The following is a 17,088-nucleotide window of genomic DNA, read 5'->3' as shown; positions in this document are numbered from 1 at the left end:
AACTAGGAGTTTTTTATAAACAGTTTAAATTTCAACTATGTACTTTAAATTTGTAATAACACAGATAAAAAATATTTAACTAAAATGATGAATATTTTACTGCAATACCCTAATTTTTAACCAAAAACATTAATTTGTAAACAAGAAGAATAATTTAAAAAAAAAAAATCAATTTTCTACAAAAAATACGAATTCTCAACAAAGAAAATGAATTTTTAACTAAAAAAGATCAATTATCATCCTAAAATTGAATTTAGTTAAATTTTCAGCGAAAAAAAAGTATATTCAACCAAATAAATGCATTTTGAACTAAAATCATTGAACATTTAATTGGAATAGTTACATTTTTAGTTAAAAGAAAACTAGTTTTCAAACAATAAGAGTCATTTTTAGGAAAAATAGTTATATCTTCAAAGAATGTGATGAATTTTGAAATAAAATTTTGAATCTCCGATTATTTATCATCTACGAAGATTTATTTCTACCAAAAAAGACTAATTATTAACTAAAGAAGATAATTTTTTAACAAAAAATTGAATATTTATATTTTTGGTTAGAAAAATTAATATTAAAATCAATAAAATAGTTGAAGGTTTAACTGGAATAGTGCAATTTTCAGTTCAAAATTAATTAATTTTAAACCGAAGAAAAAACGAATTTTCATCAAAACAAATCAATTTCCAATCAAAGAGATGAATTTTTAATTAAAATGATGAATCTACAAAAAAAATTGATAACAAAGGGTTTAATTGGTAACCAAGTTATTACCAATGGTCGGTAAGTGAGATTCCTGACACAATCGGTCGGTAAGTGAACTGACACTTTCATGGCTATACTACTAGTGTAACGTTTTCAGCTTTATTGAAAGAATGTCAAGCAAACATGGTGAAACTTGTCAATCTTAGATTATAATTGGTCACCTTCACCAACATCAAGATTTTTAGTTGAAAATTCAACTTTTTGCTTAAAAATACTTTTTTTAGTTTGAAAATTAATTTTTTTAACAGAAAACTTAACTATTCAATTTTCTATTGTAAATATTTTTTAGTTAATCCATTTTCTGTTTCAAATTGATCTTTTTTAGTTAAAAAATCTTCTTTTTGGTTAAATATTCTTTTATTTATTGAGAATTAATTTTTTAACAGAAAATCTAATTATTCCATTCTCTGTAGGAAATTTATCTTCTCAGTTAAATGTTTAGCTATTTTGTTTAAACTTCTTTTTTTTTAAGTTCAAATTCTTTTAATAGTAGTAGGTTTAAATATTTCATATTCTATCGGAAATTTACCTTTTTTTTAAAAAGAAAATTCAAAAACTTGGTCGAAACTCGAAACTTTTTTAAGTTGTAAATTAAATTTTATAACAGAAACATTAACTATTCTATTTTCTGTTTTAAATTTATGTTTTTTATCTAAAAATTCAACTTTTTGGTTGAAAATAATTTTTTTAGGTTGAACATTAATGTTTCAGGTTGAAAATTAATTTTTTCAGAAGAAAATTGAACTATTCCAGTTTTGATTGTAAATTTATTTTTGGTCAGAAAATCTTTTTTTTTGCTTGAAACTGCTTTCTTTCTAAATGCAAATTAATTCGTTTAACAGAAAATTTAACTATTTAATTTTTTTGTTGGAAATTTATCTTTGTGATTTAAAAGTTCAGGTATTTTGTTAAAAACGTTTTGCTTTTTAAGTTCAACTTTTTTAACAGTAATTTTGACTATTTCATTTTATTATGCAAATTTGTCTTCTTTTTGTTAAAAATTCAATCTATTAGTTAAACAGAAAAATTAACATTTCCATTTTTCATTGTAATTTTTATTTAGTTGAAATTTCAACTCTTTAATTGAAAATATGTATTTTTCGATAAAAAATTAATCTTCTTATTTCAAAATTTATCCTGAAAATTTAACTAATATTTTTTCTTAATTTACTGTTGTCGCTTACAAATTCAACTATTTACTCAAATTTAAACTATTTTGTTAAAAATTCAGTTTTGTTGGAAATTCATGTATTTTATTAAAAATTAGTTTTTTGTTGTAGAAAAACGATCTTTTTGATTGATAATTGAACTATGTTGTTGAAAATTCATTCTTTTTGGTGAATAATTAATATCTGAAACTGAAAATTTAACTAATCTGTTTTTATTGCACATTTATCTTTTTACATTCTCATCAAGAGAAGGTATTAGATTTGTGTAAAATTTGACCCCCCCCCCCCCCCCCCCCCCCCCCCCCCCCCCCGTTTTTGTCAAATGTCCACGTTTTGAGACCCCCTGAATCCGAAAAACAGGTTTTATTAATGTGCCTGTTTGCCTGCGTGTGTGTGTTTGTCTGTCTGTAGATTTTGAGTTTTTTGCAGAACGATAACTTTCGAAAAAATTATTAAATTGGATTGGCCTTTGGTATACTCTTTTAGTGTTCTAAAATAAAGGTCAAGTTCGTTAGCCAACCATTTTGGGTGAAAATTCAAAAAGTGAGCGTATTTTGAAAATTTTTTAAACCACTTTTTTTAAATTCAAAAATTGTCTGTACGGATATTCATAGCATTCAATCAGATGAAAAATTTATCCTAATGGATTTTTTTTATAAAACCAAAATTTACCACAGTTATAGCATTTACAAAATTTCAAAAAACACACAAAAATCAACATTTTAAGCCAAATAGCGCATGATATGAAAAAATGTCAAGATAAAAAAATGTTTCTTTTCTAATTCCCTACAAGATTGTTAAAACACCTTTTTGATTTTTCTTAAAAAGTTGAAAGTTCAAAATTTAATCGTACCAAAAATGTTCGAAACCACATTTTTTCAAGATTTCAAAATTCTATGTACAATTATGCATAGGAGCACATTTTTGATTTAAAAATTCATCTTTTCGTGTGAAAATTTGTATTTTCCAGTAGAAAATAAATCTTCTTGATAAGAAATTCATGTCGACAATCATCCAATTTTGTTAAAAAGTGTCCGTTTTGTTTTGAAAATCTACTACTTTGCTGAAAATTCAATTTCTTTATTGCAAGTTTATGCATTTTGTTGAAAATTCTTTTTTTCGGTAACATATTAATCTTTTAAGTTGAAATCTCAATTATTTTCTTCAAAGTTGATCTATTTCGTTGAAATATCAACACTTTTGTTGAAAAAATGTAATATATATATTTAATAATTTATTTAAAAATTTTAACCGAAATAAATAATTTCAGTTACATTATATTTCAACAATATATTAAAGAGTAGGTAATTTATTATTAAAAAATGCAATTGTTGTAAATCGTGCAACCAATAGCAATAGCAATATCAATTCCAATAGCCTTTGATAACGAGTGGATTATGTGAGAGGTTGGAGATAATAAACGATTGGAGAATAAAAATGACTCGTAAGTCTGAATTAATGAAAAGGCCTGAGAATCTTGAATTGAACTAGTGCATTTATGACGATAAAAAGAGTGGGAGAGGCCAGGGGTAAAAGAATGGAATTACCTTTTACAAGAAGAAGAAGAAGAAGAAGAAGAAGAAGAAGAAGAAGAAGAAGAAGAAGAAGAAGAAGAAGAAGAAGAAGAAGAAGAAGAAGAGGTAGAAGATGAAGAAGAAGAGGAAGGGAAATACGTAAATGGCGCGAGGGGGCCTTTCATTACTAAGTAATAACCTGTAATAACATGGATTTAAAGCACGGCTCGAAGTGCAGGCTATAAGCATTCGTTTTCCGCCTTCGGCTCTTTTAATGGATTACACACTCCTTTCTCTTCCTTTTACATCCAGGAACCTTTTCCCTTTCTTGCTGCTGTTACTTTAACTTCTCTGATGTATTCTACTTCCATTCTGAATTACACAATGAAGCACAAAAGAATTTTTCCATGAGGGATTTTAAATTTAGCGCGCAAAGTGATGTGACGGAGATTGATGGGTCTGCTTTCAAATTAATTTTTCATTCGATTGGAACCTGCGTTTCCAAAGGAGACCAATTAAAAAATAATAGATTTATAACTTTGGCATTTTTAATGAATTACACACTCCTTTCTCTTGTTTTTACATAAAGGAACCTTTTCCCCTTTGTTGCTGCTGTTACTTCAAATTCGCAAAGTTTGATGGTATATGCCACTACTTTAAAAAACCTTTGATACGTTTGGAAAAATTATTTCCATTTGATATTTCAATCTTGGCGCGCAATAGGACGTGCTATCAGTACATAGCACTACATTGAAACGAATTTTTGATTTGATTGGAAAGATTTTTTCATTTGAGATTTTAAATTTAACGCGCAAAGGTTAAAGGTAGTTGGCACTACTCTTACAATGTACGATTCGATTGCAAAGATTATTTTCATTTTAGTTTTTTAATTTGGCGCGCAAGGGTTTACGGCAGATGTCACTACTTTTAAAATTTACAATTCGACTGGAAAGATTTTTTCGATTTAGGATTTTAAATTTACCGCGCAAAGTGACGTGGCCGATGTAGATGGCACTGCTTTCAGAATAATTTTTTATTTAATTGGTACCTGTGTTTCCAAAGGATACCAATTAAAAAAAATCGACTTATAACTTCGGCATTTTTAATGGATTACATACTCCTTTCTTTTGTTTTTACACCAAGGAAACTTTTCCCTTTCTTGCTGCCGTTACTACTTGCCGTTCTATTCGAGATTTTTAATTTGGCGCGCAAAGCTTGACGGTATATGCCATTACTTTTGAAACTTTTGATACGCTTGCGAAGATTTTTTCCACTTGATATTTGAAACTTGGCGCGCAATTGGATGCGGCTATCAATAAATAGAACCACTTTTAAACGAATTTTTGATTCACTTAGAAAGATTTTTTCCATTACAAATTTTTAATTCAACGCGCAATGTTTGACGGTAGATGGCACTACTTTTAAGATTTACGATTCGATTGCAAAGATTTTTTCCATTTGAGATTTTAAATTTGGCGCGCAATGGTTGACGGTAAATGGCGCTGCTTTTAAAATTTTCGATTTGATTGGAAAGATTTTTCCGATTTTAAATTTTAAAATTAGCACGCAATAGTGCGTGTTTATCACAGTGGTGTCAGAACGCGGATATCTCTGGCATGCCTAAAAGCTGATGGCCAAACAATAACACTAATTGCAAAGAATAAACTTTTTTTTTCAATAACTTCGAAATAAATTATTGTTCACGTTAATCCAGATAGATGAATTTTCAAACAAGAATAATTTTCTATCCAAAAAGATGGGGTTTCAACCACATAGTTGAATTTTCAATAAAAAGTGAAATTTTCAAGCAACAAAAAAAAGTTAAATTTGCAGATAACGAATTAAATTTCCAGTAAAATAATTCATTTTTCAACAAAAGAAATAAATTGGTAAAAAAAATGGAACAGTTAAATTTTCAGCTACAAAAATTAATTTTTAAGTAATGAAAATCAAATTTTTACAACAAACAAACAGAATAATATTCTACCAAAAACAAGGAGATAAAACAAAATACATGAATTTTCAACGAAAGAGATGAATTTTCAACTAATAAAGATAAAATTAAATAGAATAGGTTAATTTTCTGGAAACAAAATTTTGAACCAAAAAAAGGAGTTTCAATCAAATAGTTCAGTTTTCAACGAAAGAAATGAATTTTAACTAAAAGAGTTAAATTAAAAAAGGAAGAATTAAATATTCAGTTAAAAATTAATTTTCGAGGAAAAGAAAGATTTTTAACCAAAAATGGAATAGTTTAATTTGTAGCTAAAAAAAGGTAAAAAAAAAGAAGTTTAAAGAATTTGAATTTTTAACATAGACAAAATTACTTTTCCACCAAAAAGATAAGTTTTCAATCAAACAGATGAACAATGTACGTTATATACGTTAATTTTAAAACTGTCAACGAACATAGCCTATTAAGCATGGATAATTTTCGATTCGGGAAAACCAAAAAGTACATTTTTTTAAAAGAAGCAAAAATTATGATTTTGTGTGAGTTTTGTGATACAATAAATTGTATAAAATTTAGTTTATAATATTTTCTTCTCGTAGGAAAACCTAACCTGTATGCATAAGTGCCTGTATATATTTAAAAGTTGGATGGTGAATTACTTGTTACCCCAAACTTACGGAGATCAGTCGCTCCGAAATGTGGGTGCTATGTTTTTTTAAAGTGCGCAAGCGGGAAATTGAGTCGCATGCACCGCGTGTGCAAAATCTTGACTATAATGTTGATTAAACGGGTCGGCATGTTCGGGGTAATGGTTCTCCCAAATCAGTGGAGCCGTTATACCAATCAAAATTAAGCTCCGTGTACCTACGCTAACGTATGAGCTGATCTCCAAAAAATAAATCTACTCGAAGTGGAAGTAAGTGTTCTATCTGCTTCTCTTTCCGTAAATATTTTATTTCTTATCACAATAATTTAAAATTTAAATTGTTTAAAATTGAATAATTTGACATTAAATTATTTTGTAGCTAAATAATTGTAAAATGTAAAGGGTAAAAATGGTAAATGATTTTATCATGCCAATGATACAAAATTCAAAATTATTTGTAATTAGTTTAAAAAATTCAAAAATACTTGATCGACTATAAATTAGCAATACTTAAAATCTCTTTTTAATATTCTTGTTTTTGTTCACAATTTACATAAATTGTTCAAAATAAAAAATTTTGAAATGAAAGCCTTAATAATTAAAGCAAGGTTCAATTGTAAACGTGTATAAAATAATTTCAATGAAAATTCATAACTCAGAATGTTTAAAATTAAAGCACACGTTTAAAATTTAGTGATAAATCATTAGTTTAAGTTTAAATCATTCAAGGCTTTACAATTTTAGTTTTGAATTTGCAGTAGTAAAAGTTTTTTTGAGAGCTTTGATATAAAGCATTCAATTTGGAAGGTTTTTGCTTTGTAATTGTATAGTTTTCAATATTTTTCGGTAAGGTCTATTTTTCTAAATATTTCATTTTTTTTTTTAAAATCAAAATTAAAACGTTTTTAAATTTGAAACCCTCAGTGAACTTTCGGGCCGATTATTTTTTAATTTTAAATTTGAAAAAAACTGTACTTCTTAAACACGTTATAATAAATATTAGAAAAATTCTAGTTTTAACTTTTCCGTCCTTCAAATTTCTATTAAGGTTCTTCTTCGTTAATAATGGAGAAAAGATATCCAGTCTTTATGAAAATATTCAATTCCTTTATTTTAGTTAAATTTATGTTTTCCTGAAAGAAACGTTATATTTATTAAATTTGTTGTAAGAAAATTTTGGTTGCAGATAATACAATTTTCCTGTAATTTATGGAAAGTTATTCGGAAATTGCTGAAAATTTCTAGGAATTTTCAAATTGACTTTTGAGTAATTGCTCTTATGTTACCATAAATCACCCGTAATATTACCATCAATTCCCTAAAATTGATAACATTGTTTAAAATTAAATTTTTGGTAATTTATGGTAAGTTACCTCATTTACCTGTGAAATCACCACAAATAACCAAAAATATCCATAAATTTCCGGAAATTTATAGATATTGTTTCATTGAATTTTGGGAAATTTATTGTAAGTTACTATAAATTACAAAAATTTCGTAAATAACCTAAAATTTATAAAAATGTAATTTTCGGTATTTTATGGTAATTTATCATATTAAGATGTAAAAGTAACGTAAATGACCGATAATTTTCCAAATTTTCTGGAAATGTATAAAGATGCTTAAAATTCAATTTTGAGAAATTTACTATATTTACCTGTAAAATTACCATAAATTTCCGGAAATTTTAAAACATTTTTAAATTTAATTTTTGTAATTTATGGTAAGATACCCTAACTTTATCAAATAACTGTATAAAATAATAACTTTAGAAAATAATTGTCTGAATCTTAAATAATAATAACTAATTTGAAAAAATATGCTTCTTATTGAAAACTCTTGGACGACTGAAAAACGCTGAAAAATAAAATTCCTGACACTGTAAAATTCCCAAATAATAAAATTCCTGAATCAGAAAATTCCCGAATAATCAAATTCCCTATATACAAAATTTCCGAGTTGGAAGATTCCCGATAAAAATTTGTCGAATTATAAAATATCCAAACAAAAAAACTTCCTTAGCAATAACATTTAAAAGATATAAATATTATTTATTTATTAAAAAGACAACGATCAATTGTTTTGATTTGAAAGAAAATTATTTTTAGTGTTTATCGTTTCTAAAATTATTGTTAGAATCCAAGATAATAATAATCGGAAATAATTTACATTTAGAAATATATTCTTTTTCTATGATTGCTATTTTAAATTCAAACAAGAATTTTAGAAACGGTAAATATTAGAATTATTTTTCATGAATTTTCTAGTTCGGATATTTTACACTTCGTAAATTTTCCGTCGGGAAGTTTCTTATTCGGCAATTTTATTTATCGGAATTTTTCAGTCGCCCCGAAATTTCCTTCAATTATTATTAGTTTAAATTCAAACAATAATTTCAGAAATTTTAATTATTAAAAATATATTTCTTATAGACAAATTTGATTATTGTATTTTCAATAAATAACGTTTATTGGAAAAATTTGATTGTTTAAATTCGGAACTTTTCTATTTCGAATATTTTATAATTCGGCAAATTTGGGATGTTTAAATTTGGTAATATTATAAACTGTCGGAAAGTTTCGTTTCCTGCAATTGGTATTATCTGGTATTATTTGGCCCTCGGCGTGCAGCCATCTTGAAAACTGACGTCAGACATGAACTATCCAATAAGAAGCTCGAGCGAGTTTACATAAGTGCGCGCGAAATTCAAACTGAAATTAAGAAAAGTAAAGTTTTTAAAAGAAAATTATGAACAATGAGCGACACAAAATATGACGCGTGGACTACAGCTTAATAAAAAGATTGTGTACAAAGTAAGAAGGCATTGTTAAAAATAAAAAAAAGATTTGAGAATCATTATTTATTGTTGACATTGATCATTTAAATATTTTTTAATTCCAAAAGATTTATTTTTTTAATCTTAAACCAAAATTCGGACAATATTAGGGTATCACATTGATAATTTAAAAAATATAATACAAAAGAAGATTGCTATATATGATTCTAAGGTTTCAAATTGCACAATTTTAAGCCTTTCACCTCGGAAGTGTTTTTTTAATCTTCAGTTTGCAATGCTAAATATTCTCAAATACTTTCTAATAAAAATAATTCAATTTTCAATGGCTAGGTCGAAAATCGTCTTATTTGCAAGGTTTGAAATTCAAAAATGATTATAAAAATTTTTCATTTGTTTACAGTTTTCAAGTAAAGATGTACCTCTTTAAATATAACAATACATCAGCTACATGTTTGCAGCTACCCGACTGGACAGCTTTGCATGAACAACTCATTTAATCTATTTCTATGTATTTTATTCACAAAAAAAAAAAACGTAAACTGCTTTTAACTTTGTGAGGAAAAGATGTTAATGTCCCTATTTGAAAAGCGAGACCAGTAATTTCAATTTTATTACCGGTATCTGTAGTGCTTCCCACAAGCACGACTTGACCAGATTTTAAAACTGCTTCTTTTTCAGCCACATTTCGATTGTTAAATGTTCCCTCAACAAATTTTATATTTTGTCTTTTAATTTCAATTAAAATAAGTTCAATTATAACGAGAAGTCACCACGTAAATATTTCAAACGAGACTGTTTTCGGACCACGTGACCCGATCATATGGTTGCGATTGCAGCGCCTCTGTAGGTCCTGCTCACCCTGAACATCGCACAACCACGAAGTATTTTAATATTACATCACACTCGGTCGGTAACGTCAAATTCTATAAGGCTATACCTTAATAAATAAATAAATTTTATATATATTTATATATTTATATATAAATTAATAAATTCAAGTTTTAAACAAACTAATTTTCTACCAACTAGTTAATTTTTTGACGATATTATTAAATTGTCAAGAAAAGATGTCGCATTTTCGATATAAAACAGTTAAATTATCAAATAAAAAATATGAAATTTTAATAAAAATGTTAATTTTATACAAAAAGAAGACGAATTTCCAATAAAATATAAGAGCTCTCGAACCAAAACTTGAACTTCCAACTAAACTAGAATAATTAGAAAAAAAATTTTAAATAAAAAGCATGAATTTTTAAACAAAAAGATAAATTTAGTACCGAAAATTACGAAATTTCTATGAAATTCAAGGATTCTCAACCAAAAAGTTGAATTTTTTAAAAAAGGAAGAAATTTCATTATTTCATTTTTAAGAAACCAGTTCAACTCTAAAACTCAGTTTTTGAATTTTTTATCCAAAAAGATGAATTTTTAAACAAATAGACTAATTTCCTATCGAAAAAGACGAATTTTGAACCAAATTTAGGAGTTCTCAAGCAAAAAGTTGAATTTTTAACTAAGGAAGATGAATTTTAAACATCAAAAAAAGAATTTTTAACACAATAGAATTTTCAACCAAAAGGTTGAATTTTTGAGAAAGAAAGACATTTTTTAGATAGTAGTTCAACCTTAAAACCTAGATGTTAAACTTTTAACCAAAAACATGCATTCTTTAACAGAATTTATAATTTTCAACCAAAAAGTTGAATTTTTAAGAAATAATTTTTTTTTAATTTTTAAGAAAGTAGTTCAACTTTAAAACCAAGTTGTTACATTTTCAAACAAAAAGATAAATTTTTATACAAAAAGTTGAAATTTTATTAAAAAGATGAACTTTTATACAAAAAAGATTTACTACCAATAAAGACGAATTTTCAACCAAAAAGTTGAAACTTCAACAAAAAAGATGAATTTTTAAACAGAAAGATTAACTTATTAACAAAGAAGACGAATTTTTAACAAAATTCAAGAATTCTGAACCAAAATCTTGAATTTTTTAACTAAAAAAGATGAGTTTTAAACAAAAGAATAATTTACTACGATAGAAGAAGAATTTTTAATAAAATTCAAAAATTATCTGCCAGAAAGTTTAATTCGTAAGAAAGAAATTTTTTTTATTTTTTAAGAAAGTCGTTTAACTTTAAAACCTATATGTTAATTTTTTAACCAAAAAGATGAATTTAAAAAAAAGCTTAATTTTCTACCGAAAAATACGCATTTCGAATAAATTTCAAGAATTCTCTCAAACGAAAAACAAAAAAAGAAGAATTTTTAAATAAAAAAATTAATGTATTACCACAATAGGCATATTTTTAATAAAATTCAAGAATTTTCAAACAAAAAGTTGAATCTTAAACTAGAAAAGACGAGTTTTTAAACAAAAAGATTAATTTATGACCAACAAAAGATGAATTTTCAATAAAATTTAAGATGTCTCATTCTCGAACTAAAAATTCAATTTTCAACAAAAATTCTCGAATTCTGGCAGCAAAAATTTAATTTTCAAATAAAAACTGAAGACTGGCTATCTGGCTATTAGGAGGAGTTTTTAAGTAAACTGAATTTTGCTGGGTGTCAAGAGAATGTAAGTTCATGCAATTTTGCTATGCTATATCATCATGGAAAAATATAAGGAACTTAATTCTTATTGAAACTTCTTGCGCAATTTTGTTGCACAATTTTTTAAAAGTTTATGTTGGTTTAAAAAATGTGCTTTCAAATTTGCGTAAGTTTTACAGATATTGAGGAATTTTGAAACGATTTGAAAATAAATAAAACTTGCGAAAATTTTTTTGGTTCAATTTTGTAAGGTTTCACGGAAATGAAAAAAAATTGTATTAGGTTCCTAGCAATAATTAAAGTAGATTTTTCATTGCCAAACATTAATTTCAGGAGATTATTTTAAAACATTTCAAAACATTAAAAAAGATTTCAAAAATTATCAAAGCATCTAAAAAAGTTTAAAGGCATTTTTTTTATTTTACAGAATTAAAAAAAAAATCAGTAAAAATCTCAATAATTTTTAAAGATAAGAAGGTTAGAAGGTCAGAAAAAATTAAAAAAAAAGGATTATTTTCCTAATATTTGTGTGAAAATTTTTAATGATTTTTTATTTTGAAAAATGAACTTTAAAAGAAAATTAAAGAGGACTTTTAAACACATTAAACGATTTCCTAAATTTTCGAAAAAGAGTGTTGAAGGTTTTAAAAGCAAAATGTTTCAATTCACTATGATTAAAAAGTTTAAAAAATGTAAATAATCGAATATATTCAAGAAATATTTAGTAGAATTAATGAAATTCAAAAATAATTTAAACTTTAGAAAAGTTTCAGGCTGAATCCCCGCTTTTAATCGCAAGAGATCCAATTATTTTCAATAAAAATAAGTAATGAAATAAATTTTCAAAAATTGAAAAAGAAGATACATCCCTGTATGCTTAAAGATATAATTTGTTTACTTAGAATAAGTTCTATGTAATTTAAACAAAAATTATTTTAAGTACATATAAAATTACTTAAATTATTTCTAAAAATTGGAAACATTTAAGAATTATAATATTAAAATGCTCTTAAAATTTAAGATTTTTGTATTTAATTTTGATAAGATATAATATATATATATATATGTATATATATAATAAATAAATTATAATAAAAGTCGATAAACGAAGGGCATAGTTATTTTACATAGTGTTTTACTAACTAATGGAGATATTTTTATAATTTCACTTTTAGAATGGTTTTCTCCTTTTAAAATCACGCGATATTTCTTCTTAAAATAAAATTTGTTAAATTTATTTTACAATTATTTTACAATGGAAATCTAATTGTAAACGCTAAATTTTGTAATATTGAGATAAGTATCTTATGACATTAAAGGTTTCGTAAATTTTCATATATTAAGAATTTTTAAAGTAGAAAATTGAAGGATTTTGTTAAACTTTTTTTTAAAATTATTTTTGCAGTTGAAAATGCATCCTCTTCTAATAGAAAATGATTCTTCTTGTTTGAAAATTTATTTTTTGGTTCATCATTTAAAATTTTGGATGAAAATTCGATTTTTTTAGTTAAAAAGAATTTTCTTATACTGAAAATTGAACTGTATCACTTTTAGTTCAAAATTTTTTTTATTTGAAAATTTAACAATTTTGTAGAAAATATGTTGTTTTATTTTTGCAACAAAATTGACCTTTCTCAGTCGAAAATTAATCTTTTTGGAAGAAAATTATTCTTCTTTTTAGAAATTCATCTATTTAAATTAAAAATTGATTTCTTTGGCTGAAAATGCATTTTTTGAAAAAATTTCTTTTCTTTTGGTATAAAATGGTTGAAAATTCATGTAGTTTTTTGAAAATTAAACTAATTTAATGAAAATTTTTTGGTTTTAAATTTGTTTTTTAAAACGATAATGTAACAGTTTTTCGTTGAAAATTTATCTATTTTGTTAAAAATTCGTTTTTTGATGTTTTAAAATTGATTCATAAAATTTTAAATTTCTGTTTTCTGTAGGAAATTATTGGTTTAAATATTAAATTATTTGCTTGAAAATTCGATTTTCTACTTGAAAAATTAAATATTTTTTTGAAACTTTGATTTTTTTGGGTTTAATAATTGTTTTTAACTGAAAATGTAACTATTCAATTTTCCCTTAAAACATTATTTTTCAGTTGAAATACAAACTATGTGGTTGAAAATTCATGTATTTTATTCCAATTTTGTTTTTTTTTTGGAACAAGCCTTTTTGTATGTAAATTCCTTTCTTTGGTTGAAAATTGGACTATTTTTCTATAGATTTGATTGTTTTTTTATTCAAAATTAATTTTTTAATGCAAATTTAATTGTTTCATTTTCGTTAAAAGTAAATCTTTTTTATTAAAAATTAATTTATTTTCTTGAAAATTCCATTTTTTATCTGAAAATTTAACTAGTCCATTTTTGGTTTAATGCTTATTATGTCAGTTTAAAATTCGTTTCTAACGATAAAAATTAAACAATTTTATTGACATTTTTTTTCTTGAAAAAATATCTTTTAAATTATCAATTTATCTTCGAACTTCTTTGGCTCGCACAAGCCTATACAAGTTAACTGCGCGTGCTAACTCGGTTTGATTCGATAGTATTTTCAACACTGGGAAGTTGAGGGTTCGTAAATTCGCCAAGTTTACACCGGAGAAGTGTATTTTAGTAGAAGAAATGCTTTTTCGCACCAAAATATCGCACTGTATCATTACAACTTCGCACTTCAGCGTGTTGTACGAATTTTTTTCTAACAGTGTAACAGTGTAAAAGATAAAGTTTAAAAAAAAGGTTAATTTACTACCAAAGAAGACAAATTTTTAACAAAATTTTAGAATTCTGACCCAAAAAAATCAAACTTTCAACTAAAACAAATGAATTTTTTAACAAAAATATTAAATTACTACCAAAAAAGAGGAATTTTTAATAGAATCAAGAATTCTGTACCTAACAGCTAAATTTCCAACTAAAAAAGAAGAATCTTTAAACAAAAAGATTATTTTACATCCAGAAAAGAAGAATTTTCAATAAAATACAAGAATACTCGTCCAAAAAGTTGAATTAAAAAAAAATGATTTTAGTATAAAAAAAGACGAATTCGTAATCAAATTTAAGAAGATTTAAGAATTCTGAACCTAACAGTTGAATTTTCAACTGAAAGCCAGAGTTTTTAAATAAAAAGATTGACTTTCTTCCAAAAAAGTCTAATTGAATAAAATTCAACAATTCTGAACTTTACAGTTGAATTTCCAACTAAAAAAGAAAAAAATTGTTAAAGAAGAAGATTAATTTATTACCACCAAAGGCATATTTTTAATAAAATTCAAGAATTTTCCACCAAAAAGTTAAATTTTTAAACTCAAAGATTCATTTTCCACCGAAAAAAACGAATTTTTAACAAAATTCAAGAATTTTGAACCAAAAAGTTGAATTTTGTTGAATTTTTTAATTAAAAAATATAAGCTTTTCTACAAAAAGGTTAATTTACTAAAAAAAAAAACAGACGAATTTTCAATAAAATTCAAAAAGTCCTAACCAATAAGTTGACTTTTTGACTAAAAATTATTAATTTACTACCAAACGAGACGAATTTTTAAGAAAATGTAAAAATTCTCTACCAGAAAGTTTCATTCTTAAGAAAGAATCTATTAAAATTCTTTTTAAGACAATAAGCTCAACTTTAAAACTCATATGTTCATTTTTGATCAGACAGATTATTTTTTTAACCAAAAACTTAATTTTCTAACAAAAAAATGCATTTTGAATAAAATTCAAGAATTCTCAAACAAAAAATTGAATTTTCCACTAAAAAAGAAGATTTTTTAAACAAAAATATTAATTTACTACCTTAAAAAAGATTTTAAAATTAAATTCAAGAATTCTGAACCTAACAGTTGAATTTTCATTTAAAAAACAAAAACATTATTTGACTACAAAAAAGTTGAATTTTTAAATGAGAAAACTTAATTTTTAAAGAAAAAGATAAAGAACTCAAACAAGACGAGTTTTTGATAAAATTCAAGAATTCTCAACCAAAAAGTTGTGTTTTCAACTAACAACATATATTTTTAAACAAAAAGATTAATTTTCTAAAAAAAATATTCAACATCTGGAAACGTATTAAAAACGTTACCGTATATACTTTTAGATAAAAAAATGCTCTAATGTTAAAAAGTTCCGTAACTTTGTTGTTCATAAATATTAAAATTTTTTAAACAATTGTTCAATCTGAAGAGAATTTCGAAAATAAAAAAAAATATACGTAATGGTTTTTTTTTTACTTTTCAAACAAAAGGTATCTCGGGGATCTCTTAGTGCATACAGAAGTGTTAGTGGCGACTGGACTATACGGATCATTTACTAATTCGCCTCACCCAGTACCGAGATGGCTTAGAGACTTCGGAGGTGTAATTTAAATCCATAATAAAACGAGCAAAAGGTGTGCATGGCTAATCGGTAAGCATTTCTTTAGTTTCAAGCCTCTCGCTTCGCGCCGCCCTGCGCCACGCCAGGACGAATTAAATGTTAAACAGGAACGAGCCGCTCTATTATAATACCACCACGTATGTGCGGACTAAATTAGAGGTATCTTGAGTATTAAAAAGTTGAAAAAAAAAGAACAACTGGTGATTCCTCAAATTATATATTCCTATCCTAAAAAAATTGAATTATTCAATATTTTGGAATTCTAGATTCATTTGCCTCTTCTTAAAAAGTTCTGCCCTGGTGAAAGTTTCGGATAGAAATAGTATATTATGCACCTAGGGAGAAAAGAGGGATTTTTTCTACGAGTACTGAAAACATACACAAGTTTTAGGGGTATATATCGTAACTTACTATAAATGACCAAAAATTCAATTATTATGTAGCTTATTATGTTAACTTACTATAAAAAAATTAAATTTTAAACCTTTTTATAAATTTCTGCAAATTTATGCATTTTTTGGTAGTTTATGGTAATATTACAGGTAATTTATGGTAACTAATTATAAATGTCCAAAAATTAGAGTTAAAAATGTTTATAAATTTCCGGAAGCTTATGGAAATTTTCGTCAATTTATGTTAATTTGATCGGTAAATATGGAAACTTAGAATGTCAATAATTACATTTTAAAAATTTTTACAAACTTCCGGAAATTTATGAAATCTTTTAGTAATTTATGGTAATATTACACTTAATTAATGGTAACTTAACATAAATTGTACAAAATTCAATTAAAAAAATGTCTACACATTTCCGGATATTTACGGACATTTATGTTAATTTTATAGGTAACTTATTATTATGTAGCTTGTTATGGTAACTTACCATAACGAAAATCCAATTTTAAGCACTTTTGCAAATTTCCGGAAACTGATAAAATTTTTTGGTAATTCATAGTAATATTACAGATAATTTATGGTAACTCAAGATAAATTGTACAAAACTCAATTTACAAATTTCTATAAATTTCCGGAAATTTATGGAAATTTCTGGTCATTTATGTTAATTTTACAGGTAAATGTGGCAACTTACAATAAATGATCGAAAATCCAATTTTAAACATTTTTATAAATTTCCGGAAATTTAATTATTTTTTGATAATTTATGGTAATATTATAGGTAATTTTTGGTGTGGTCAACATTTTACCTTAAGGGCATGTGACACAGCTAAATACCTATATTACCGACCACAGTTTTTCAGTTCACTGAATATTTTTTTGAACCTAAGTACTTTTTTTGTAAATAAAATA

Source organism: Belonocnema kinseyi, chromosome 1 (genome assembly GCF_010883055.1).
Source record: "Belonocnema kinseyi isolate 2016_QV_RU_SX_M_011 chromosome 1, B_treatae_v1, whole genome shotgun sequence".
In the NCBI taxonomy this organism is placed as follows: Eukaryota; Metazoa; Arthropoda; class Insecta; order Hymenoptera; family Cynipidae; genus Belonocnema; species Belonocnema kinseyi.
Note: the sequence above shows the minus strand (reverse complement) of the source record.